Source organism: Scyliorhinus torazame, chromosome 5 (genome assembly GCF_047496885.1).
Source record: "Scyliorhinus torazame isolate Kashiwa2021f chromosome 5, sScyTor2.1, whole genome shotgun sequence".
NCBI classification, from domain to species: domain Eukaryota; kingdom Metazoa; phylum Chordata; class Chondrichthyes; order Carcharhiniformes; family Scyliorhinidae; genus Scyliorhinus; species Scyliorhinus torazame.
Window position 1 is genome coordinate 67,413,409 of NC_092711.1, and position 27,077 is coordinate 67,440,485.

The 27,077-nt window shown below is 49.6% G+C and overlaps 1 protein-coding gene and 1 long non-coding RNA gene across 4 annotated transcripts in view; one reads left to right on the forward strand and one right to left on the reverse strand.

Annotated features, from left to right (window-relative positions):
- LOC140418211 (uncharacterized) overlaps positions 1-27,077 on the reverse strand; it is a 280,919-nt gene that overhangs the window by 75,400 nt on the left and 178,442 nt on the right. The window contains exon 3 of one of the 2 annotated variants that reach the window (XR_011944835.1): positions 459-702. The exons of the other annotated variant lie outside the window; for it this stretch is intronic. The gene's annotated coding sequence lies outside the window, so the exon portion shown is untranslated. Of the gene's footprint in view, positions 1-458; positions 703-27,077 lie in introns of those variants that run through there. 2 annotated transcript variants of the gene reach the window in all.
- The window catches only part of LOC140418221 (uncharacterized), a 36,349-nt gene that overhangs the window by 1,157 nt on the left and 8,115 nt on the right, over positions 1-27,077 (forward strand). The gene's annotated exons all lie outside the window — the stretch shown is intronic.

A 27,077-nucleotide genomic window follows, 5' to 3' on the forward strand; every position in this document is an offset into this window, starting at 1 on the left:
TTCTGCAGGTCGGATGACTGAGTGAATCTCTTCCCACACTTGGTGCAGACGAATGGCCTCTCCACTGTGTGTGTTCGCTGATGTACAGTGAGGTTAGATGATCGTCTGAACCCAGTCCCACACTGAGAGCACCTGAATGGTCTCTCATCAGTGTGAACACGTTGATGGCACATCAGATCCCCAGAACTTTTATAGCACCTCCCGCAGTCTGGACATTGAAACGGTTTCTCATCAGTGTGAACTAGCTGGTGACTCAGCAAGTGGGCTGAAATAGTAAAACCTTTCCCACATGTGGAACAGGTGAATGGTCTCTCCCTGGAGTGAAGTCGCTGGTGTGTGGACAGAGCGGATGGCTGAGTGAATCCCTTCCCACACTTGGAGCAGGTGAATGGTCTCTCCCCAGTGTGACTGCGTCGATGAGTTTCCAGCTTGGATGGGGAAGTGAATCCTTTCCCACATTTCCACGGTTTCTCCTCAGTGTGACTGCATTTGTGTCTTGTGAGGCCTGATGATCGACTGAATCCTCGTCCACACACACAACACGAGTATGGTTTCTCCCCACTGTGAACGGTGCTTTTTCCTTCCATGTTCAAAATCTCATGATATTCAGCAATGATAAATTGAGGACTCTGTCAGACCCTGATGTGAAGCTTGGTTTGTGTTTACGGATCTTGAAGTCTCACCTTCGAACACCCTGTGAAACTGATTGAAAGTGAGAGAGAACCCACAGAAACACAAAGGCAGGTTGTAAAATTGAGCTGAATGAATCTGGTCATTTGTGGGGCCGGCACTGGGAAAAGGGACCATGAAAACTGCTGGATTGTTGTAAAAACCCAACTGGCCTCTTTGGGAGGAGAGGGGAAGAGGTGAAGAGGGATTTTGTATATCTACAAGACATATTAAGAGAGTAGTTGGCAAAGCAAATTCGACCTTGAGCTTCATAACTGACACAGAAACTATGCTTCCGGTGGCACAGTAATTAGCACTGCTGCCTCACAGCGCCAAGGACTCGGGTTCAATTCTGGCCTTGATGATTGTCTGTGTGGAGTTTGCACTTTCTCCCAGTGTCTGCGTGGGTCTCCACCCGGTGCTCAGGATTCCTCCAACAGACCAAAAATTAATGATAATAATAATCACTTATTGTCACAAGTAGGCTTCAATTAAGTTACTGTGAAAAGCCCCTAGTCGCCACATTCCGGCGCCTGTTCGGGGAGGCCGATACGGGACTTGAACCTGCGCTGCTGGTCTTGTTCTGCATTGCAAGCCAGCTGTCTTAGCCCACTATACCAGCCCCAAAGCCCCTAGTCGCCACATTCCGGCGCCTGTTTGGGGAGGCTGTTTGGGCAAGTTAGATGGATTGGCCTTGATAAATTGCCCCTTAGTGTCCAGGGATGTGCAGGTTCGGTGGGGCTATGGGGTTACAGGGACAGGGTAGGGGTGTGGGCCTAGGCAGGGTGCCCTTTCAGTGAATCGGTGCACACTTGATGGGCCGAATGGCCCCCTTCTGCACTGTAGGAATTCTATGGTTCTAATTCTATTCTATGAATCTTTATAAAGCTCTGGTCACCACTCTTCAGGAAGGATCTGAAGGTTCTTGGAGAAGGCGCAGAGGAGGTTTACCAGAATGGTTCCAGCAAAGGAGGTTGAGGGGAGATTTGATTCAGGGACACAAGATTACGCCAGGTTTCCATCGGGTGGACAAAGACACTTTGTTTCCATTCACTGGTCGTACAAGCACTAGGGACACAGATTCAAAGTTTTGAGTAAAACCTGGATTGAACGATATAAGATGCTGAGGGGTCTTGACAGGGTGGATGTGGAGAGGATGTTTCCTCTTGTGGGAGAATCTGGAACAAGGGGGTCACTGTTGGAAAGTGAGGGGTCACCCATTTCAGATGGGGATAAGGATTTTTTTTTCGCTCGAGGGTTGTAAAAGAGGGGGTGGCACAGTGGTTAGCGCTGCTGCATCACAGCACCAGGGACCCAGGTTCATGCCTGACCCTGGATGACTGTGCAGTTTGCACGTTCTCCCTGTGTCTGTGTGGGTTTCTTCCGGGTGCTCCGGTTTCCTCCCACAGTCCAAAGATTTACAGGTTAGGTGCTAAATTGCCTCTTCATCTCCAAGAATGTGCACGTTGGGTGGGATGTGAGGATGGGGCAGGGTGGGATGGGGGGGGGTTTCGGGGGGTTGGTGCTGACTTGGGCTCCTTCTGCACTGTGGGGATTCTATGACTTAGATCTTGCGTCCTTAAAACGCAGTGGAAGTCGAGTCCTTGAATATTTTTAAGTCAGAGATGGATAGATTCTCGATAAGCAAGGGGGTGAAAGGTTATCGGGGTCGGCAGGAATATGGAGTTGAGGTTAAAATTATTGTATGAGAGACATCCGGGTGCGGCGATGACCAGCTGAGTCGCACGTTTCGGCAGCTCCCTGTGAAACGGACTTTTGGGCTCTTGATAGGAGCCCCAACGGCAATTTTAACGGCTGAAAACACCGTGCGGTAAACCAGAAGGGTGTTCCCCCTGGACACGGATGGAAAAAGGAGAGGAAAGTGGCTGGATTGCAGCGGATCCTTTGGAACAACGGCAAGGAAGGCAAGCAGAAACCAAGATGGCGTCGGAAGGTGGCAGTTTCATATGGGGCCCTGAACAACAAGAGTTTTTGAAACGCTGCGTGGAGGAGATAAAAAAGGAAATGAAGAAAGAGTTGTTGGCCCCGATTTTACAGGCGATTGAAGGGCTGAAAGAGGAACAAAAGACCCAGGAGCAGGAGCTTCGGGTCGTGAAGGCGAAAGCAGCAGAGAATGAAAACGACATACAGGGCCTGGTGGTGAAGTCGGAGATACAGGAGGCACACCAGAAACGATCTGTGGAGAGGTTGGAGGCACTGGAAAATAACGCAAGGAGGAACAACTTGAGGATTCTTGGCCTTCCTGAAGGTGTGGAGGGGGCGGACGTCGGGGCATATGTGAGCACGATGCTGCACTCGTTAATGGGAGTGGAGGCCCCGACGGGTCCGTTGGAGGTGGAGGGAGCATACCGAGTTATGGTGCGAGGACCGAGAGCAGGAGAAGCTCCCAGAGCCATAGTGGTGAGATTTCTCCGTTTTAAGGATAGAGAAATGGTCCTTAGATGGGCGAAGAAAACTCGGTGTAGTAAATGGGAGAACGCGGTGATCCGCGTCTATCAAGATTGGAGTGCGGAGGTGGCGAGAAGGAGGGCGAGCTTTAATCGGGCCAAGGCGGTGCTTCATAAAAAGAAGATAAAATTCGGAACGCTGCAACCGGCAAGACTGTGGGTCACATATCAAGGGAGGCACCACTACTTTGAGACGGCGGATGAAGCGTGGACTTTTATTGTAGAAGAAAAATTGGAATGATTGGACTACGAAAATGAACGTTTGGACAAAGTGGTGGGACGAGTGGGGGGGGGGGGCGAAGAGGGATTGTATGATTAATCCTGCGGTATGGTAACTTTTCTTTCTCCCACAGGTGGTGATGGGGGGAGGTGGGGAGGGAGAGGAGATGGGGCGTTGGCCATGGGAGGCGGGGCCGAGGGAGAGGCGTGGGCTTGGTTCCCGCGCTATGATAATTATGGCGGGAATAGAGAAGCAGGAAGGAGGGGGCGCCGCACGGGGCGAGCCGTGATCACGGGGGGAAGCCGAGGTCAGCCAGAGTTTGCTGACTTCTGGGAGCAACATGGGGGGAGTAATTACGCTAGCGGGGGGTCTAGCGGGTGGGGGGGGAGGGGGGAATTACTGGGTTGCTGCTGCTGGGGAAAGGGGGGAGTGGGTGCGGGAAAGGATGGGCGGGGGGGCACCGTCTGGGAGAAATACAGCCGCGTGGGAACTGGGCGAGAAGCTGGAAAAAGATGATGGCTAACCGGCAAGGGGGGGTGGGTGGGAAGCCCCCCAACTCGGCTGATCACGTGGAACGTGAGGGGGCTTAACGGGCCGATAAAGAGGGCACGAGTACTCGCACACCTTAAGAAACTTAAAGCAGATGTGGTCATGTTACAGGAAACGCACCTGAAACTGATAGATCAGGTTAGGTTGCGCAAAGGATGGGTAGGGCAGGTGTTCCATTCGGGGCTGGATGCGAAAAACAGGGGGGTGGCTATATTAGTGGGGAAGCGGGTAATGTTCGAGGCAAAGACTATAGTGGCGGATAACGGGGGCAGATACGTGATGGTGAGTGGCAAATTACAGGGAGAGATGGTGGTGTTGGTAAACGTGTATGCCCCGAATTGGGACGATGCCAATTTTATGAGGCGAATGCTAGGACGCATCCCAGACCTAGAGACCGGAAAGCTGATAATGGGGGGAGACTTTAACACGGTGTTGGAACCAAGGCTGGATAGGTCGAAGTCCAGGACTGGTAGGAGGCCGGCAGCAGCCAAGGTGCTTAAGGATTTTATGGAGCAGATGGGAGGGGTGGACCCGTGGAGATTCAGTAGACCTAGGAGTAAGGAGTTCTCGTTTTTCTCCTATGTCCATAAAGTCTATTCACGCATAGACTTTTTTGTGTTGGGTAGGGCATTGATCCCGAGGGTGAGGGGAACGGAATATACGGCTATAGCCATTTCGGATCATGCCCCACACTGGGTAGACTTGGAGATAGGGGAGGAAACAAGAGGGCGTCCACCCTGGAGAATGGATATGGGACTAATGGCGGATGAGGGGGTGTGCTTAAGGGTGAGGGGATGCATTGAAAAGTACTTGGAACTCAATGACAATGGGGAGGTTCAGGTGGGAGTGGTCTGGGAGGCGTTGAAGGCGGTGGTTAGGGGGGAGCTGATATCAATAAGGACACATAAAGGGAAGCAGGAGAGTAAGGAACGGGAGCGGTTGTTGCAAGAACTTTTGAGGGTGGACAGACAGTATGCGGAAGCACCGGAGGAGGGATTGTACAGGGAAAGGCAAAGGCTGCATGTGGAATTTGACTTGCTGACCACAGGCACTGCAGAGGCACAATGGAGGAAGGCGCAGGGTGTACAGTATGAATATGGAGAGAAGGCGAGCAGATTGCTGGCACACCAATTGAGGAAAAGGGGAGCAGCGAGGGAAATAGGGGGGGTGAGAGACGAAGATGGAGAGACGGAGCGGGGAGCGGAGAGAGTGAATGAAGTGTTTAAGACATTTTATAAAAAATTGTATGAAGCTCAACCCCCGGATGGGAGGGAGAGAATGATGGAGTTTTTGGATCGGCTGGAAATTCCCAAGGTGGAAGAGCAGGAAAGGATGGGATTGGGATCACAGATCACGGTAGAAGAAGTGGTGAAAGGAATCAGGAACATGCAGACGGGAAAGGCCCCGGGACCGGACGGATTCCCAGTTGAATTTTACAGAAAATATTTGGACTTGCTCGCCCCGCTACTGACGAGAACCTTCAACGAGGCAAAGGAAAGGGGACAACTGCCCCCGACTATGTCAGAAGCAATGATATCTCTTCTTTTAAAGAAGGAAAAGGATCCGCTACAATGCGGGTCCTACAGACCAATCTCCCTCCTCAATGTAGATGCCAAGGTCTTGGCCAAGGTAATGGCAATAAGAATAGAGAAATGTGTCCCGGGGGTGGTTCATGAGGACCAAACTGGGTTTGTGAAGGGGAGACAGCTGAACACGAACATACGGAGGTTGTTAGGGGTAATGATGATGGCCCCACCAGAGGGTGAAACGGAGATAGTAGTGGCGATGGATGCCGAGAAAGCATTTGATAGAGTGGAGTGGGATTATCTGTGGGAGGTGTTGAGGAGATTTGGGTTCGGAGAGGGGTATATTAGATGGGTGCAGCTGTTGTATAGGGCCCCAGTGGCGAGTGTGGTCACGAATGGACGGGGATCGGCATATTTTCGGCTCCATAGAGGGACAAGGCAGGGATGTCCTCTGTCCCCATTACTGTTTGCACTGGCGATTGAGCCCCTGGCGATAGCGCTGAGAGGTTCCAAGGAATGGAGGGGAATACTTAGGGGAGGAGAAGAACACCGGGTATCTTTATATGCGGATGATCTGCTACTATATGTGGCGGATCCAGCGGAGGGGATGCCAGAAATAATGCGGATACTTGGGGAGTTTGGGGATTTTTCAGGGTATAAATTGAACATGGGAAAGAGTGAGCTGTTTGTGGTGCATCCAGGGGAGCAGAGTAGAGAAATAGAAGACCTACCGTTGGGGAAGGTAACAAGAGACTTTCGTTACCTGGGGATCCAGATAACTAAGAATTGGGGCACATTGCACAGGCTAAATTTGACGCGGTTGGTGGAACAGATGGAGGAAGATTTCAAGAGATGGGATATGGTAGCATTGTCAATGGCAGGGAGGGTGCAGGCAGTTAAGATGGTGGTCCTCCTGAGATTCCTTTTTGTGTTTCAGTGTCTCCCGGTGGTGATCACGAAGGCTTTTTTCAAAAGGATAGAAAAGAGTATCATGGGTTTTGTTTGGGCCGGGAAGACTCCGAGAGTGAGGAAGGGATTCTTACAGCGTAGTAGGGATAGGGGGGGGGGCTGGCACTACCGAGCCTAAGTGAGTATTATTGGGCCGCTAATATTTCAATGGTGAGTAAGTGGATGGGAGAGGAGGAAGGAGCGGCGTGGAAGAGATTAGAGAGGGCGTCCTGTAGGGGGACCAGCCTGCAGGCTATGGTGACAGCCCCATTGCCGTTCTCACCAAGGAACTATACCACGAGTCCGGTGGTGGTAGCTACACTGAAGATTTGGGGACAGTGGAGACGACATAGGGGAAAGACCGGAGCACTGGGGGGGTCCCCGATAAGAAACAACCATAGGTTTGCCCCGGGGGGAATGGATGGGGGATACGGAATGTGGCAAAGAGCAGGTATAACGCAATTGAAAGATCTATTTGTGGATGGGAAGTTTGCGAGTCTGGGAGCGCTGACCGAGAAATATGGGTTGCCCCAAGGGAATGCATTCAGGTACATGCAATTGAGGGCTTTTGCGAGGCAGCAGGTGAGGGAATTCCCGCAGCTCCCGACACAAGAGGTGCAGGACAGAGTCATCTCAAAGAAATGGGTGGGGGACGGTAAGGTGTCGGATATATATAGGGAAATGAGAGACGAAGGGGAGACTATGATGGACGAACTAAAAGGGAAATGGGAAGAAGAGCTAGGGGAGGAGATTGAGGAGGGGATGTGGGCAGATGCCCTAAACAGGGTAAACCCGTCGTCCTCGTGCGCCAGGCTAAGCCTGATTCAGTTTAAGGTATTACACAGGGCACATATGACTGGAACACGGCTCAGTAAATTTTTTGGGGTGGAGGATAGGTGTGCGAGGTGCTCGAGAAGCCCAGCGAATCATACCCATATGTTTTGGTCATGCCCGGCACTACAGGGGTTTTGGATGGGGGTGACAAAGGTGCTTTCGAAAGTAGTAGGAGTCCGGGTCGAACCAAGCTGGGGGTTGGCTATATTTGGGGTTGCACAAGAGCCGGGAGTGCAGGAGGCGAAAGAGGCCGATGTTTTGGCCTTTGCGTCCCTAGTAGACTGGCGCAGAATATTGCTAATGTGGAAAGAAGCCAAGCCCCCGGGGGTGGAGACCTGGATAAATGATATGGCGGGGTTCATAAAGTTAGAGCGGATTAAGTTCGTCCTAAGGGGGTCGGCTCAAGGGTTTACTAGGCGGTGGCAACCGTTCGTCGAATATCTTGCGGAAAGATAGATAGGGGAGAACAAAGAAGGCAGCAGCAGCGGCCCAGGACTTGGGGGGGGGGGGGGATGGGGGGGGGGGGGGTGGCCTGAGACAAGGCAGTTGCCAATTAGGGCTAGTTTTTATTTTTTGTTATTTAATATTTATTTATTTGTTGTTGTTTTTGTTTAAATTTAAAAAAGGTCATTATTATCTGTATTGTTACAATGTTGTGTAAAGGATGCACAATGTACTGTGTTGGTTGTCCAAAAATTTTCAATAAAATATTATTAAAAAAAAAAAAAAAAAATTATTGTATGATGGAGCAGGCTCGAGGGGCCGACTCCTAGTTTGTGTGTAAGGAGCAGGCTCAAGAGGCTGGCTCCTGGTTTGTATGTAAGGAGCAGGCTCGAGGGGCCGAGTGGCCTGCTCCTAGTTTGTATGGAAGCATGCAAATACAGCATGCGGTAAAGGAGGCAAGTGGTTTTTTGGCCTTCATAGCAAGAGGATTCGAGTAGAGGAGCAGGGATGTCTTGCTGCAATTATACAGGGCCTTGGTGAGGCCACACCTGGAATACTGTGTGCAGTATTAGTCTCCTTATCTGAGGAAAGATGATCTCGCTAAAGAGAAAGAGCAGCAAAGCTTTGCCAGGCTGATTCCTGGGATGGTGGGACTGACGTATGAGAGATTGAATCAATCAGGATTGTATTCGCTGGAGTTCAGAAGAATGAGGAGGAATCTCATAGAAACCTCTTGACTGTGGGCTGCACGATGGTGCAGTGGTTAGCACTGTTGCATCACGTCACCAAGGACCTAGGTTCGATCCCGGCCCCGGGTCGCTGTCCGTGTAGAGTTTGCGCATTCTCCCTGTGTCTGTGTGGGTCCCACCCCCACAACCCAAAGATGTGCAGGGTAGGTAGACTGGCCATGCTAAAATTACCCCTTAATTGGGAAAAAAAAGAATTGTGCACTCTAAATTTATATTTTAAAAAAACCTATAACATTCTAACAGGGCGAGACAGATTAGATTCGGGAAGGATGTTCCCGATGGTGGGTGTGTCCAGAACCCGGGGTCACAGTCTGAGGATACGGGATAGCACGGGCAGCACAAGTGGCTGGCACTGTGGCTTCACAGCACCAGGGTCCCAGGTTCGATTCCCTGCTGAGTTACTGTCTGTGCGGAGTCTGCGCGTTCTCCTCGTGTCTGCGTGGGTTTCCTCCGGATGCTCCGCCTTCCTCCCACAGTCCAAAGATGTGCAGGTTAGGTGCATTGGCCATGATAAATTGCCTTAGTGACCAAAAAGGTTAGGAGGGGTTATTGGGTTATGGGGATAGGGTGGAAGTGAGGACTTAAGTGGATCGGTGCAGACTCGATGGGCCGAATGGCCTCCTTCAGCACTGTATGTTCTATGACAGACCATTTAGGACCGAGGTGAGGAGAAATGTCTTCACCCAGAGAGTGGTGAACCTGTGGAATTCATCACCACAGGAAGAATTGAGACCAAAACATTTCATGTTTTCAAGAAGCAGTTAGATACAGCACTCAGGGTGAAGGGGATCAAAGGATATGGGGGAAAGCGGGATTAGGCTATTGAGCCCAATCTGCTCTGATCGTAATGAATGGTGGAGCAGGCTCGAAGGGCCAAATGGCCTCCTGCTGCTATTTTCTATGTTGCTCCGTATCTATGCATGTAAATGGTCCAGGAGGTATGAAGAATAATGTTTTTACACAGCCAGTGGCAATGACCTGAACCTTGCTGCCTATGACGGAGTTTAGAAATAGACACCAATGAATGATTTTTTAAAAATTGGATAGAAACCTGAGAGAAATAAAGCTGTTAGGATACAGGGATACAGCAGGAGAATGAGACTGACTGGATTGTTCCAGATAATAACAGTAATCTTTATTAGTCTCACAGGTATGAATGTTTGAGGTGAGGGACGCCGTCAGTGTCCCTGCTGATTTCACCTGTGGGAAGCGCACCCATCTCCAGCTCCTCAGAAATCGCGTTAAGGAGTTGGAGATGGAGCTGGATGAACTTCGGATCATTCGGGAGGCAGAGGTGGTCATAGAAAGTAGCTTCAGGAATGTAGTTATTCCGAAGACGGTGACGGTGAGAGGGGCTGGGAGGAAGCAGTCAGTGCAGGGATCCTCTGTGGTCGTTCCCCTCAGTAACAAGTATACCGTTTTGGATACTGTTGAGGGGGACGACCTACCAGGGGTAAGCCATGGTGGACGGATCTCCAGCACTGAGTCCGTCCCTGTAGCTCAGAAGGGAAGGAGGGAGAGCAGGAGAGCAATAGTTATTGGGGACTCGATAGTTAGAGGGGCAGATAGACGGTTCTGTGGCAGCGAAAGAGACTCACGGATGGTATGTTGCCTCCCGGGTGCCAGGGTCCATGACGCCTCGGGCCGTGTTTTCAAAATCCTTAAAGGGGAGGGGGAGCAGTCACAAGTCGTGGTACACATCAGTACCAACGACATAGGTAAGAGAAGGGACGGGAATTTAAACCAGGAACTAAGGGAGCTAGGGAGGAAGCTGAGAGCCAGGACAAACCACATTGTCATCTCTGGTTTGTTGCCGGTGCCACGTGCTCGTGAGGTGAGGAACAGGGAGAGAGTGCAGATAAACACGTGGCTGCAGGGATGGTGTAGAACAGAGAACATAGAAAATACAGCACAGAACAGGCCCTTCGGCCCACGATGTTGTGCCGCACCTTTGTCCTAGATTAATCATAGATTATCATTGAATTTACAGTGCAGAAGGAGGCCATTCGGCCCTTTGAGTCTGCACCGGCTCTTGGAAAGAGCACCCTACCCAAACTCAACACCTTCACCCAACACCAAGGTCAATTTGGACATTAAGGGCAATTTATCATTGGCCAATTCACCTAACCTGCACATCTTTGGATTGTGGGAGGAAACCGGAGCACCCGGAGGAAACCCACGCAGACACGGGGAGGACGTGCAGACTCAGCACAGTCAGTGACCCAAGCCGGAATCGAACCTGGGACCCTGGAGCTGTGAAGCAATTGTGCTATCCACAATGCTACCGTGCTGCCCTTGAGAACAAATAAATCTACACTATATCATTTAACCGTAATCCATGTGCCTATCCAATAGCTGCTTGAAGGTCCCTAATGTTTCCGACTCAACTACTTCCACAGGCAGTGCATTCCATGCCCCCACTACTCTCTGGGTAAAGAACCTACCTCTGATATCCCTCCTATATCTTCCACCTTTCACCTTAAATTTATGTCCCCTTGTAATGGTTTGTTCCACCCGGGGAAAAAGTCTCTGACTGTCTACTCTATCTATTCCCCTGATCATCTTATAAACCTCTATCAAGTCGCCCCTCATCCTTCTCCGTTCTAATGAGAAAAGGCCTAGCACCCTCAACCTTTCCTCGTAAGACCTACTCTCCATTCCAGGCAACATCCTGGTAAATCTTCTTTGCACCTTTTCCAAAGCTTCCACATCCTTCCTAAAATGAGGCGACCAGAACTGTACACAGTACTCCAAATGTGGCCTTACCAAAGTTTTGTACAGCTGCATCATCACCTCACGGCTCTTAAATTCAATCCCTCTGTTAATGAACGCGAGCACACCATAGGCCTTCTTCACAGCTCTATCCACTTGAGTGGCAACTTTCAAAGATGTATGAACATAGACCCCAAGATCTCTCTGCTCCTCCACATTGCCAAGAACTCTACCGTTAACCCTGTATTCCGCATTCATATTTGTCCTTCCAAAATGGACAACCTCACACTTTTCAGGGTTAAACTCCATCTGCCACTTCTCAGCCCAGCTCTGCATCCTATCTATGTCTCTTTGCAGCCGACAACAGCCCTCCTTACTATCCACAACTCCATCAATCTTCGTATCGTCTGCAAATTTACTGACCCACCCTTCAACTCCCTCATCCAAGTCATTAATGAAAATCACAAACAGCAGAGGACCCAGAACTGATCCCTGCGGTACGCCACTGGTAACTGGGATCCAGGCTGAATATTTGCCATCCACCACCACTCTCTGACTTCTATCGGTTAGCCAGTTCGTTATCCAACTGGCCAAATTTCCCACTATCCCATGCCTCCTTACTTTCTGCATAAGCCTACCATGGGGAACTTTATCAAATGCCTTACTAAAATCCATGTACACTACATCCACTGCTTTACCTTCATCCACATGCTTGGTCACCTCCTCAAAGAATTCAATAAGATTTGTAAGGCAAGACCTACCCCTCACAAATCCGTGCTGACTATCCCTAATCAAGCAGTGTCTTTCCAGATGCTCAGAAATCCTATCCTTCAGTACCCTTTCCATTACTTTGCCTACCACCGAAGTAAGACTAACTGGCCTGTAATTCCCAGGGTTATCCCTAGTCCCTTTTTTGAACAGGGGCACGACATTCGCCACTCTCCAATCCCCTGGTACCACCCCTGTTGACAGTGAGGACGAAAAGATCATTGCCAACGGCTCTGCAATTTCATCTCTTGCTTCCCATAGAATCCTTGGATATATCCCGTCAGGCCCGGGGGACTTGTCTATCCTCAAGTTTTTCAAAATGCCCAACACATCTTCCTTCCTAACAAGTATTTCCTCGAGCTTACCAATCTGTTTCACACTGTCCTCTCCAACAATATCGCCCCTCTCATTTGTAAATACAGAAGAAAAGTACTCGTTCAAGACCTCTCCTATCTCTTCAGACTCAATACACAATCTCCCGCTACTGTCCTTGATCGGACCTACCCTCGCTCTAGTCATTCTCATATTTCTCACATATGTGTAAAAGGCCTTGGGGTTTTCCTTGATCCTACCCGCCAAAGATTGTTCATGCCCTCTCTTAGCTCTCCTAATCCCTTTCTTCAGTTCCCTCCTGGCTATCTTGTATCCCTCCAATGCCCTGTCTGAACCTTGTTTCCTCAGCCTTACATAAGTCACCTTTTTCCTCTTAACAAGACATTCAACCTCTCTTGTCAACCATGGTTCCCTCACTCGACCATCTCTTCCCTGCCTGACAGGGACATACATATCAAGGACACGTAGCACCTGTTCCTTGAACAAGTTCCACATTTCATTTGTGTCCTTCCCTGCCAGCCTATGTTCCCAACTTATGCACTTCAATTCTTGTCTGACAACATCGTATTTACCCTTCCCCCAATTGTAAACCTTGCCCTGTTGCACGTACCTATCCCTCTCCATTACTAAAGTGAAAGTCACAGAATTGTGGTCACTATCTCCAAAATGCTCCCCCACTAACAAATCTATCACTTGCCCTGGCTCATTACCCAGTACTAAATCCAATATTGCCCCTCCTCTGGTCGGACAATCTAGGAGGAAGGGTTTCAGGTACGTGGATAATTGGAAAACATTCTGGGGAAGGTGGGACCTGTACAGACAGGACGGTTTGCACCTAAACCAGAGGGGCACCAATATCCTGGGAGGGAAATTTGCTACGGCTCTTCGGGGGTGGGGGGGGGGGGGGGGGGCGGTTTAAACTAATTTGTCAGGGGGCTGGGAAAACGAGCTGTAGTCCAGAAGCCAGTGTTGAGAGTAGTGAGGTACTGAGGAGGGTATCAAGGTCGCAGGAGTGTACCGGCAGACAGAAAGGTGGGTTGAGGTGTGTCTACTTCAATGCAAGGAGCATCCGGAATAAGGTAGGTGAAATTGGAGTGTAGATTGGTACTTGGGACTACGATGTTGTGGCCATTTCGGAGACATGGTGAGAACACGGACAGGAATGGTTGTTGGAAGTTCCGGGGTATAGATGTTTCAGTAAGAGTAGGGAAGGTGGTAAAAGAGGTGGAGGAGTAGCATTGTTAATCAAGGATAGTTTAACGGCTGCAGAAAGGCAGTTTGAAGGGGATCTGCCTACTGAGGTAATATGGGTTGAAGTTAGAAATAGGAAAGGAGCGGTCACATTGTTGGGAGTTTTCTATAGGCCCCCAAATAGTAATAGAGATGTGGAGGAAGAAATTGCAAAACAGATTATGGATAGGTGTGGAGGTCTCAGGGTAGTTGTCATGGGTGACTTTAACTTTCAAAATATTGATTGGAGCCTCTACAAGTCGAACAGTTCGGAATGGGCAGTTTTTGTACAGTGTGGATAGGCCGACAAGAGGGGGGGGGGGCCACATTGGATTTGATACTGGGTAATGAACAGGGCCAAGTGTTAGATTTGTTTGTGGGAGAGCACTTTGGAGATAGTGACCACAATTCGGTGTCTTTCATTATTGCAATGGAGAGGGACGATAGGGCAAGGTTTATAATTGGGGGAGAGGTAATTATGATGCGATTAGGCAAGAATTAGGGAGCATAAGATGGGAACAGAAACTGTCAGGGAAAGGCACAAATGAAAAGTGGAGCTTGTTCAAGGAACAAATACTGCGTGTCCTTGATAGGCATGTCCCTGTCAGGCAGGGTGAAAATGGCCATGTGAGGGAACCATGGTTCACAAAAGAGGTTGAATGTCTTGTCAAGAGGAAAAAGGAAGAGTATGTAAGGATGAGAAAACAAGGTTTAGTAGGGTCGCTTGAGAGTTATTAGGTAGCAAGGAATGAGCTGAATAAAGGGCTTAAGAGAGCTAGGAGGGGGCATGAGAAGTCCTTGGCGGGTTGGATCAAGGAAAACCCCAAGGCATTTTACTCTTTTGTGAGAAATAAAAGAATGACCAGGGTGACGGTAGGGCCTCTCAAGGACAGTAGTGGGAACTTGTGCATGGAGCCAGAAGAGATAGGAGGGGTGTTGAATTAATACTTTTCTTCAGTGTTCACAACGGAGAGGGACCATGTTTTTGGGGATGAGTGTGTGATACAGGCGGGTAGGCTGGAGGAGGTAGATGTTCTGAGGAAGAATGTATTTGCAATTTTGAAAAACCTGACGGTTGACAAGTCCCCTGGTCCAGATGGGATATATCCAAGGATTCTTTGGGAGGCAAGGGATGAGATTGCAGAGCCTTTGGCTTTGATCTTTGGGTCCTCACTGTCCACGGGGATAGTGCCAGAGACTGATGAATGTTGTTCCTCTGTTCAAGAAAGGGAATAGGAATGACCCTGGTAATTATAGGCCAGTTAGTCTTACTTCGGTGGTAGGTAAGATAATGGAAAAGGTCCTGAAGGATAGGATTTTTAACCATTTGGAAAGATGCAGCTTAATCCGGGATAGTCAACACGGATTCATGAAGGGTAGGTCTTGCCTCACAAATTTGATTGAATTCTTTGAGGAGGTAACGAAGTGTGTAGATGAAGGTAGAGCAGTTAATGTTCTATACATGGATTTTAGTAAGGCGTTGATAAGGTTCCCCATGGTCGGCTCATGAAGAAAGTAAGGAGGTGTCGGATAGAGGGAAATTTGGCCAATTGGATAAGTAACTGGCTATCACGTAGAAGACACAGGGTGGTGGTGGATGGAAAATTTTCAGACTGGAGACCAGTTACCAGCGGTGTACCACAGGGATCAGTGCTGGGTCCTCTGCTATTTGTGATTTTTATCAATGACTTGGAGGAGGGGGCTGAAGGGTGGGTCAGTAAATTTGCTGATGACACTAAGATTGGTGGAGTAGTGGATGAGGTGGAGGGCTGTTGTCGGCTGCAAAGAGACATTAATAGGATGCAGAGCTGGGCCGAAAAATGGCAGATGGAGTTTAACCCTGATAAGTGCGAGGTGATTCATTTTGGTAGAAAAAATTTGAATGCGGATTACAGGGTCAATGGCAGGGTTCTGAGGAATGTGGAGGAACAGAGAGATCTTGGGGTTCATGTCCACAGATCTCTGAAGGTTGTCACTCAAATGGATAGAGCAGTGAAGAAGGCTTATAGTGTGTTAATGTTTATTAAAGGGGGCTTGAGTTTAAGAGCCGCGGGGTTATGCTGCAACTATACATGATTGTGTGAGACCACATTTGGAGTATTGTGTGCAGTTCTGGTCACCTCATTATAGGAAGGATGTGGAAGCATTGGAAGGGGTGCAAAGGAGATTTACCAGGATGCTGCCTGGTTTGCAGAATAGGTCTTATGAGGAAAGGTTGAGGGAGCTAGGGCTTTTCTCTTTGGAGTGGAGGAGGCTGAGAGGTGACTTAATGGAGGTTTATAAGATGATCAGGGGGACAGATAGAGTGGACGTTCAGAGACTATTTCCTCGGGTGGAGGTAGCTGTTACAACGGGTATAACTATAAGATTCAGGGTTGGAGATATAGGAGGGATTTCCGAGGTAGGTTCTTTACTCAGAGTGGTTCGGTGGTGGAATGGACTGCCTGCTGTGATAGTGGAGTCGGACACTTTAGGAACTTTCAAGCGGTTATTGGATAGGCACATGGAGCACACCAGAATGACAGGGAGTGGGATAGCTTGATCTTGGTTTTGGACAATGCTCGGCACAACATCGAGGGCTGAAGGGCCCGTTCTGTGCTGTACTGTTCTATGTTCTATTGTTACATTAACACTGCAATGAAGTTCCTGTGAAAAGCCCCTTGTCGCCACATTCCGGCACCTTTTGGGTAGACAGAGGGAGAATTCAGAATGTCCAATTCACCTAGCAAGCACATCTTCCGGGACTTGTGGGAGGAAACCGGAGCACCCGGAGGAAACCCACGCAGACACGGGGAGAACGTGCAGACTCCACCCATTCAGTGACCCAAGCCGGGAAAGAAACAGGGTTCCCTGGCGCTGTGAAGCAATGGTGCTACCATGTCGATTAGAGAGCTGGCATGGACCGAATGCTTTTCTCTGTCCCACAATTACAGATTTTTTTGTGCAATCTAGTTTTGTAATTTAACCCAGGGGGGTTCAGATAAATCTGTGCAGCACTCCCTCTGAGGCCATTCTATCCTTCCTCAGGTTTGTTGTCCAGAACTGAACACAGTTCTCCAGGTTTGTGAATCTCGGGGCTTTTCTAATCACAGTGAGACCTGAAATCTTCCCTCACAGACAGAACAGACAAACCTTTTACCTTCCACACCCAGGTGCTGCTGATATGCAGGTTCTGATGAACTGAGTGACTCTGTCAGATTGCAATGTGACGTTTGGTTTGCATTTCCTGTCTGTTAAACCTCCACTTCCAGTATCCTGTAAATTTACAGAAACCTCACTGTCAGTTTAGGATAGAAATTCACAACATTCTCTCCTCATCAACTTTGATTAAATGTATTCCTGGAGGTTTGATCACATGACCTGCCCCCATCCTCCAGCCATTAATCGGTCAACACATCCATCCTTGTGACACACTGCCTTCCTCGGCCAATTGGGAAGCAAAATGACTCATTACCTTACAGGACAGCGTTTGACTGTCAGCCAATCAACCTTTATCCCATTTTCAATAATTTATATCAGCTTAAGAGAAATGTTCAAAAAAATATTTTTTACTATCCTAATCATTTTCCAAAGATCCAAAAATATTTTCCCTGTCCTAATGATTTCCTAAGTATGAATCTCACCGAGACAGAAGGTAAAATTTGAATTCATTGCAAGTCTACTGATGACCATGAAACCATTGTCAATTGTTGTAAAGACCCATCTGTTCACTCATGTCCTTCAGTGAAGGAAATAATCTATCCTTACCTGGTCTGGCCAACACGATTCCAAACCACAGCAATGTGGTTGACTCTTTAAATGCCCTCCGAGATGGCCGAGCAAGCCACTCAGTTCAAGGGACATTGGGGATGGGCAATAAACGTTGACCCAGCCAGTGACTTCCACAAATTATCAAAATATAATTTGGGGGCAGCACAGTGGGCTATCCCTGATGGCTCACGGCGCTGAGGACCCTCGGTTCGATCCCTGCTCTAGGTCACTGTCCTTGTGGAGTTTGCACATTCTCCCCGTGTTTATGTGGGTTTTGCCCCCACAACCCAAAGATGTGCCGGGTAGGTGGATTGGCCAGACAAAATTGCCCCTTAATTGGAAAAAATGAATTGGATACTCTAAATTTATGAAAAAAAATCAAAAAAATAAAATCCTGGAGACTCCAGTCAGTGAATCCGGGAGAGTTGGCATCCGGCTCGCAGCACATGCGCCCTGTGGCACCTTGTCCACTGTAAAGATGGCGGCCGGTAACCCAGGCCTGTTACCGCTCAGCCCTCAGTCTATAGAGAAAGTGCCAAAGCCCCAACATTCACCAGCTCCAAGGACACACCTTATCTCCCTTTCCAATCTGAAAGCAGCCTGAGCTGGATTTACATTCCCCTTAATTGATCATTGCTGGGTGATAATCCTGTACTTCCTCACCTCACACCACTGTGACAGCACCTTCACCACACAGACTGCAGCAACTGACCAAACATCACCTTCCCAGTTATTCCTGAAGGCACCGCCTTCCCAACCTGGCCGCTTGCCTGAGGTGTGGTGATCCTCAGGTCACATCACCGCCGGTCTGCTCTCTCCCGGGACCAGGCCCTGGTTCACAGCCGCCATCTTGGGGAAACAGAGCGCATGCGCTGGCGTCTTGTTGATGCAACAGGACCCTGAAGGCCCTGGGCGGGCCCTGAAGGTTTCTGTTCCCAGCCGGGTCCTAGTGCCCATTGAAGCTGGGCAACTCGAACCAATCATCATATTGAGATCTGACGGTGTCACTCAATTCATTACGACCTAAAAAGCACAAACTTTCAATGTGTTTGTTCTGTCTGTGGGCAAAGATTTCAAATATCAGTGTGACTGGAAAAGCACCGACACACACACAGCACATGCCCGAGCGAGAAAGTTCCAGTGAACTAACTGTGGAAGGAGATTTAACCAGTTTCACAGCCTGAAAGAACATCACACCATTGACAGCAAGGAAAGACTGTACACGTGTTCTGTGTGTGGACGAGGATTCAACTGATCATTGGGTTGGATTGGATTGGGTTTGTTTATTGTCACGTGTACCGAGATACAATGAAAAGTATTTTTCTGCGAGCAGCTCAACAGATCATTGAGTACTTGAAAAGAAAAGGGAATAAAAGAAAATACATAATAGGGCAACACAAGGTACACAATGCAACTGCGTAAGCACCGGCATCGGATGAAGCATACAGAGGTGTAGTGTCAATGAGGTCAGTCCATAAGAGGGTTGTTTAGGAGTCTGGTAACAGCGGGAAGAAGAGGACTTCTGGGGGCGGCTATGAAGAAGTAAGTCACACATTTGCTGGCTCCCACTCGAGTCAGCATTTTGGACCTTTACCCCCAATTTTCTACCGGACTTGAATTGTAAAACTGATGACAGAGGCAATTGTGTACTGAATTCCCACAGTGGTGAATGGAGAGAAGGACTAGACGTGCTCATCAAGGCAGAAACAGAAAGACAGAGAAGGCTTGGGCTGAAGCTGCAGCAGGAGACAGCATGGCGGAGGACCGGACCTCTGGTTTGTCGACACAGCAGTCTCTGGAGCAGCTGATGCAAGTTATTCAGGAAGGCTTTGCTAAGCGGAAAATGGACTGCTTGGACCCGATAAAAGAGTCAATTGAGCGGCTGGAGCTTAGATTGGACGCCCAAAATTGGGCGATCCAGAAGGTAGAGAAGGCACTGGCTGAACAGGAGGAACATCAAACTGCGGTGGAGTTGGAGGTGGGGATGCTGAGAGACCAGCAGAAGCAGCCCCTGGAGAAGGTGGAGGACCAAGAGAATAGGTCTCGCCGGCAGAAATTGAGAATCGTTGGGCTCCCGGAGGGGTCTGAAGGAGTGGTTGCTGGGGCATACATCGCAGACGCTGGGGCATACATCGCGGACATGTTTGAGAAGCTGCTGGGGGATGGGACATTCCCCCGACCCTTGGAGGTTTAGCACACTGGGCTAAATCGCTGGCTTTTACAGCAGACCAAGGCAGGCCAGCAGCACGGTTCAATTCCCATACCAGCCTCCCCGAACAGGCACTGGAATGTGGCGACGAGTGGCTTTTCACAGTAACTTCATTTGAAGCCTACTTGTGGCAATAAGCAATTTTCATTTTCAGATGGACAGGGCTCACAGAGCGCTCGCGAGGAAGTCATGAATGGGAGACCCCCAGAGGGCAATGGTGGTGAGATACCACAGGTGCTTGGATAAGGAGCGCATTCTACAGTGGGCCAAGCAGACACGGAGCTGTAAGTGGGACAACAGTATCCTGCGGATCTATCAGGACCTGAGTGTGGAGGTGGCCAGGAGAAGAGCAGGCTTCAACCAGATCAGGTCGATCCTTTTTAAGAAAAAGGTGAAATTCAAACTGTTGTATCCGGTCCGACTTCGGGTCACGCATGAGGAGCAGCACTTTTATTTTGAGTGGCCCGAGGACGCGCTGGACTTCGCGAAAAGGAAAGGACTGGTGGCGGACTGAGAACTTTTGAACTTTGCTACAATGTTCATGTTTTTTTTTGGCTTTTCTGTTCTTCTTTTAAAAAAAAGTTTCTTGTTTCTCGTTTTATGGAAGCTGTTTGTAATGCATTTTGCATTGATTTGGGACCAGCGGTAGAGCTGAGTGAGTTAAGGTTTTCATTTGCACTGTTGGGGATGGAGGTATGCTTGTTTAGATTTTGGTGTTTTCTGTCAGGCAATTGTGTGGGGATTGTATGACATTGGAGTTTGTTTGTATGAGCAAGGGGAGCGTGGGGAGGGAACAATAGGTGGGAGACTATCCAGCGCCAGGGATGGGGCCACCAAGCGAGCTGGGCGGGTTTGCTCACGAAAGCGCAGTGGTGGGTGTGCATATGTTCGGTTTATTAAAGAATTTGGGTTACAGAGTGTGGTTACTTGGGGGAGGGAGGGGGTGAATGTTCTGCTGACGAAGGAGGGATTTGGGCTAAGGGACAGAGAGGAGGTTGGGGATGGAGGCTGTCTGGGGGTGGGCTGGTGGAGGCGTGGAGCATGGGCTGCAGGTGGGCCCAAAAAAGGGGATGGCTGATCGGTGAAAGGGGGAGGCAATGAGCCCCCCAACTAGGCTGATCACCTGGACTGTTCGAGGGTTATGTGGGCCGGTCAAGAGGGCATGTGTGTCGCACATCTTAGGGGACTGAAGGTGGATGTGGTAATGTTGCGGGAGATGCACCTTAGAGTAACTGATCAGATTTGATTGAGGAAAGGCTGGGTCAACCAGGCCTTCCACTCGGGACTAGACTCAGAGACTGGAGGGGTTGCGATCCTGATCAATAAGCGGTTGGTGTTTGAGGCGGGTAGAATAGTCTCAGATGTGGGAGGTCGGTACATTATGGTCTGTGGGAAACTGGAGGGGGTGCCGGTGGTATTAGTAAATATGTACGTGCCAAATTGGGATGATGTGAAGTTTATAAAGAGGCCGCTGGGGAAGATACCGGACCTGGACTCGCAAAGTTGGTCATGGGAGGGGATTTCGACATAGTTATTGACCCTGGCTTGGACCAGTCAAGCTCGAAAACGGGCAGGGTGCCAGCAATGGCAAAGGAACTAAAGGGTTCATGGAGCAGATGGAGGGGGGGGGGGGATCCATGGAAATTTTGGGCAGCCGAGGGTGAAGGAGTTCTCCTTCTACTCACGCGTGCACAGAGTGTACTCCCGGATTGACTTCTTTGTTTTTGAGTAGGTGAGTAGGTCTTTATTGACAGGGGCGGTGGACACAGGGTACTCGGTGATCACAATCTCAGACCATGCTCCACACTGGGTTGACCTGCAGGTTAGTAAAGACAGTAACCAGTGCCCACACTGGAGGTTATATGTGGGAATTTTGGCCGACGAAGGGGTGTGTGAGCGGCTGAGGAAATGTATTCAGAATTACCTGCAGGTCAATGACACGGGGAAAATTTAAGCAGCAATGGTCTAGGATGCAATGAATGGTCAGAGGGGAGCTGATCTCGTTACGGGCCCAGAGGGAGAAGGTGGACAGAGCAGAGACGGGCCGACTGGTAAAGGAGATACTACAGATCAATAGGAGGTATGCGGAGACCCCAGAGGCAGGGCTTTTAAGGGAATGGCGGAGGCTACATCGGAGTTCAGCTTGTTAACCACAAGGTGGAGCAGCTGAGAAAGGCGAGGGGGGCGATCTATGAGTATGGAGAGAAGGCCAGCAGAATGCTTGCACAGCAGCTTAGAAAGAGGGAGGCAGCCAGGGAGATAGGGAAAGTAAATGACGGAGATGGGAACCTGTTTGGAGATTCAGCAGGGGTGAATAAGGCGTTCAGGGATTTCTACAGTAGGCTGTATAGATCGGAACCCCCAGCTGGGACGGAGGGGATGAGGCACTTCTTGGAGGGACTGCATTTCCCAAAGGTGCACGGGGAGCTGGTAGAAAGGCTGGGGGCCCCGATTGGGTTGGAAAAGATAGCGGAGGGTCTGAAGGCCATGCAGTCGGGTAAAGCCCTGGGGCCAGACGGGTACCCAGTGGAGGTTTATAAAAGATTCTCTGGGATATTGGGGCCGGTGTTGTTGAGGATGTTCAATGAGACAAAGGAAAGAGGGGTGCTGCCCCCGACGTTGTCACAGGCCACGATTTCGCTGATCCTTAAGCGGGACAAGAACCCGGAGCTGTGTGGATCCTACAGGCCGATCTCCCTGTTGAATGTGGATGCCAAATTGCTGGCCAAAGTTTTGTCCTCCAGGATTGAGGATTGAGTTCCTGATGTTATTGGGGAGGACCAGACGAGGTTTGTTAAGGGTAGGCAGTTGGTGGCCAATGTAAGAAGGTTGTTAAACGTGATCATGATTCCCCCGGAAGGTAGGGAGTTGGAGGTAGTGATCGCAATGGATGCAGAAAAGGCCTTTGATCATGTAGAATGGGATTATCTGTGGGAGGTACTGGGATGGTTCGGATTTGGGCAGGGTTTTATTGACTGGGTCAGGTTGCTGTATAAGGCTCCTGTGGCAAGTGGACCGATGAATAGGACAACATCGGACTATTTTAGACTGCACAGAGGGACGAGACAGAGATGTCCCCTTTCCCCACTGTTGTTTGCGCTGGCGATTGCTCTGAGAGCCTCAAAGGGCTGGTCCGGGGGGGGGGGGGGTTGGAGCACAGAGTCGCGCTCTATGCAGATGCTCTGCTTCTGTATGTATCGGACCCAATAGAGGGGATGGAAGAAATTATGAGGATTCATGGGGAATTTGGCCAGTTTTCGGGGTATAAGCTAGATATGGGGAAAAGTGGGATGTTTGTGGCCCAGACGAGAGGTCAGGAGAGGCGATTGGGGGAGCCGCAGTTTAGATTGATAGGGGGAAGCTTTAGGTCCCTAACCATTGAAGTGGCGCGGGAATGGGACCGGCTGCATAAATTAAATTTGGCCCGGCGAGTAGACCAAATGAAGGATGATTTCCGAAGGTGGGATGCACTTCCGTTGTCACTGGCTGGGAGGGTGCAGATGGTGAAGATGACAGTCCTCCCAAGATTCGTGTTCGTGTTTCAATGCCTCCCCATCTTTATTCCGCGGTCCTTTTTTAAATGGCTCAACAAAGTGATCACTGGCTTTGTTTGGGCGGGCAAGAGCCCACGAGTAAGGAAGGTAATGCTTGAGCAGAGCCGGGGAGAGGGCGGGCTGGCGCTGTCAAATTTTAGTAACTATTACTGGGTGGCGAATATAGCCATGCTCAGGAAGTGGGTGGTGGGGAGGGATCAGCATGGGAGCGAATGGAGATGGCTTCATGCAAGGGCACCAGTCTGGGGGCATTGGTAACTCCGCCTCTGTCATTCCCGCCGGCACGATACTCCACTAGCCCCGTGGTGGTGGCGGCCCTGAGAGTCTGGTGGCAATAGAGGAGACATGTGGGAGCAGAGGGAGCATCGGTCTGGTCCCCAATCTGTAATAATCACCTGTTTGCCCCGGGATGTATGGATGGGGGGTTTCGGATATGGTGGAGAGCAGGGATTGAGAGGATGGGGGATATGTTTATAGAGGGGAGCTTTCCGAGTACGAGGGCACTGGAGGAGAAGTTTGGGTTGGCGAGGGGATACGAATTCAGGTATCTGCAGGTGCGGGACTTCCTACGTAAAGAGGTGTCAACCTTCCTGCTCCTACCGCTAAGGGGAATTCAGGACAGGATAGTTTCCAGAGGATGGGTAGGTGAAGGGAGCGTCTCTGACATTTACAAGGAACTTATGGGGTCAGAGGAGATGCAGACCAAGGAGCTGAAGTGCAAGTGGGAGAAGGAGCTGGGAGGAAAGATAGAGGATGGTCTATGGGCAGACACGTTGAGTAGAATCAATGCGTCCACATCATGTGCCAGGCTCAGCCTGATACAATTCAAGTTCGTTCAGTCGGGCTCACATGACAGTGGCCCGGATGAGCAGATTTTTTGGGGTGGGAGACAGGTGTGCAAAATGTGCGGGAGGACCAGCGAACCATGTCCACATGTTCTGGACATGTCTGAAGCTTAGGGTATTTTGGCAGGGGTTTGCAGATGTCATATCCACGGTGTTTAAAACGAGGGTGGCATTGAGTCCAGAGGTGGCGATTTTCGGAATGTCAGAAGACCCAGGAATCCAGGAGGAGAAAGAGGCAGACGTTCTGGCCTTTGCTACCCTGGTTGCCCGGAGACGGATATTATTAGCTTGGAGGGACTCAAAGCCCCCGAAGTCAGAGACCTGGCTAGCGGACATGGCTAGCTTCCTCTGTTTGGAGAAAATCAAGTTCGCCCGGAAGTGGCAACCGTTCGTCGGCTTCTTCGTGGAAAATTGATCATCAGCAGAAGGGTGACAGTTAGTTTAGCTTAAAGTAGGGGGTTATTAAAGGTGGGACCTGTAAGGGCGGGTGACGGCTTTTGCACTATGTATATAGTTTCATGTACATTGTTTATTTTGTTGTTACAACACCAAAAAATACCTCAATAAAATGTTTAATTTTTAAAAACAGCGGGAAGGAGCTGTTTTTGAGTCTCTCCGTGCGTGTTCTCAGCCTTCTGTATCTCCTGCCCGATGGAAGAAGTTGGAAGAGTGAGTAAGCCGGGTGGGAGGGGTCTTTGATTATACTGCCCACTTTCCCAAGGCCATGAGAGGTGTAGATGGAATCAATGGATGGGAGGCAGGTTTGTGTGATGGACTGAGCTATGTTCACGACTCTCTGAAGTTTCTTGCGATCTTGGGCCGAGCAGTTGCCATACCAGGCTGTGATGCAGCCAGATAGGATGCTTTCTATGGTGCATCTGCAAAGGTTTGCAAGACTAAATGTGGACATGCTGAATTTCCTTAGTTTCCTGAGGAAGTTTAGGCGCTGTTGTGCTTTCTTGGTGGTAGCGTCAACATGGGTGGACCAGAACAGATTTTTTGAGATGTGCACCCATAGGAATTTGAAACTGCTAACCATCTCCACCTCGGCCCCGTTGATGCTGACAGGGGTGTGTGTACAGTACTTTGCTTCCTGCAGCCAATGACCAGCTCTTTAGTTTTGCTGGCATTGAGGGATAGACTGTTGGTTTTGGAGCTTTGATATGAGCTTGGCTGGGATTATGGTGTTGAAGGCGGATATGTAGTCAATAAATAGGAGACTAATGTCGGAGTCCTTGCTGTCGAGATGCTCGAGGGATGAGTGTAGGGCCAGAGAAATGGCATCTGCTGTGGACCGGTTGTGACGGTATGCAGTGGATCAAGGCGTTCTGTGAGTATGGAGGTGATGCGCTTCATGACCAACCTATCGAAGTACTTCATTATGACTGAAGTCAGGGCCACCGGTTGGTAGTCATTGAGGCACGCTGCCTGGTTCTTCTTTGGCACCGGTGTATGATGGTGGTCTTCTTGAAGCCAATCTGGACAGACACAAGGACACTGGCACCATGGAGAAACCATGGAAATGTGGGTATTGTGGGAAGAGATTCAGATCCCTGTCTGTGCTGGAAACTCATCAATGGAGTCACACCGGGGGAGGCCATTCATCTGCTCAGCATGTGGTCAAGGATTCACTCAGCTATCCAACTTACATAAACACCAGAGAACTCACACCGGCGAGAAACTGTTCATCTGCTCTATTTGTGAGAAGGGATTGTCAACTAACTGACCTCACTTCAAACTGACTTCTTCACTCTGACTTGAGGCCGTTTAAATGCTCCAGCTGGGAAAAGAGCTTTAAAAGTAACAAGCTTTTGCTGACTCACCGGCGAATTCACAGTGGGGAGAGGCTATTCACCTGCTCCGTGTGCGGGAAGTGATTCACTCATTCAGCCTACTGAAACACCACCAAATTCACACCGGGGAGAGACCATTCACCTGCTCCGTGTCTGGGAAGGGATTCACTCAATCATTCAGCCTGCTGAAACACCAGATTACACCGGGAAGAGACCATTCACTGCTCTGTGTGTGGGAAGAGATTCACTCAGTCATCCATCCTGCTGAATCACCAGTGGGTTCACACTGGGGAGAGACCATTCATTTGCTTCATGTGTGAGAAGCGATACACTCAGCTATCCCAGTTTCGGAGGCGGTGTATAGGGGAGATGGTGGCGTAGTGGTCTTGTCGCTGGACTAATGATCCAGATACCCAGGATAATGACCTGTGGACCTGGGTTCGAAGATGATTGGGCCTAGGACACTACCCTGAGGAACTCCTGCAGTGATGTCCTGTAGCTGAGATGATTGACCTCCAAACACCACAACCATTTTCCTTTGTGCCAGATATGACTCCAGTAAGTGGAGAGTTTCCCCCCTGATTCCCATTGACTCCAGTTTACCGAGGGCTCCTTGATGCCATACTCTATCAAATGCTGCCTTGATGTCAAGGGCAGTCATTCTCACCTCTCACATTCAGCTCTTGTGTCCATGTTTGAACCAAGGTTGTAATGAGGTTAGGAGCAGATTGACCCTGGCGGAACCCAAACTGAGCATCCAAGAGAAGGGTATTGCTGAGTAAGTGCCACTTGATCGCACTACTGATGACTCCTTCCATCGCTTTGCTGATCATGGAGAGTAGATTGACAGTGTGATAATTGGCTGGATTGCATTTGTCATGTTGTATACAGGACACACCTGGGCAATTTTCGACAGTGTAGATGCTAGTGTTCTAGCTGTGCTGGGACAGCTTGGCTAGGGGTGCGGCAAGTTCAGGAGCACAAGTCATCAGTACTATTGTCCCTATATTGTCAGAGCCCATAGCCTTTTCAGTATCCAGTGCCTTCAGCCGTTTCTTCATATCACGTGGAGTGAATTTATTGGCTGAAGACTGACATCTGTGATGCTGGGGCCCTCCGAAGGAGACCGAGATGGATCATCCACTCGGTACTTCTGGCTGATGATTGTTGCAAATGCCTCAGCCTTGCCTTTTGCACGTATGTGCTTCGCTCCTCCATCATTGAGGATGGGGGTATTTGTGGAGCCTCCTCCTCCAGTGAATTGTTTAATTGTCCACAACCATACGTGACTCGATGTGGCAGAACTGCAGAGTTTGGATCTGATGTGTTCGTTATGGAACCGTTTAGCTCTGTCTATTACTTGCTGCTTATGCTGTTTGGCACACAAGAAGTCCTGTGTTGTAGCTTCACCAGATTGACACCTCATTTTTTGGTATGTCTAATGTTGTTCCTGGCATGTTCTCCTGCACTCTTCAT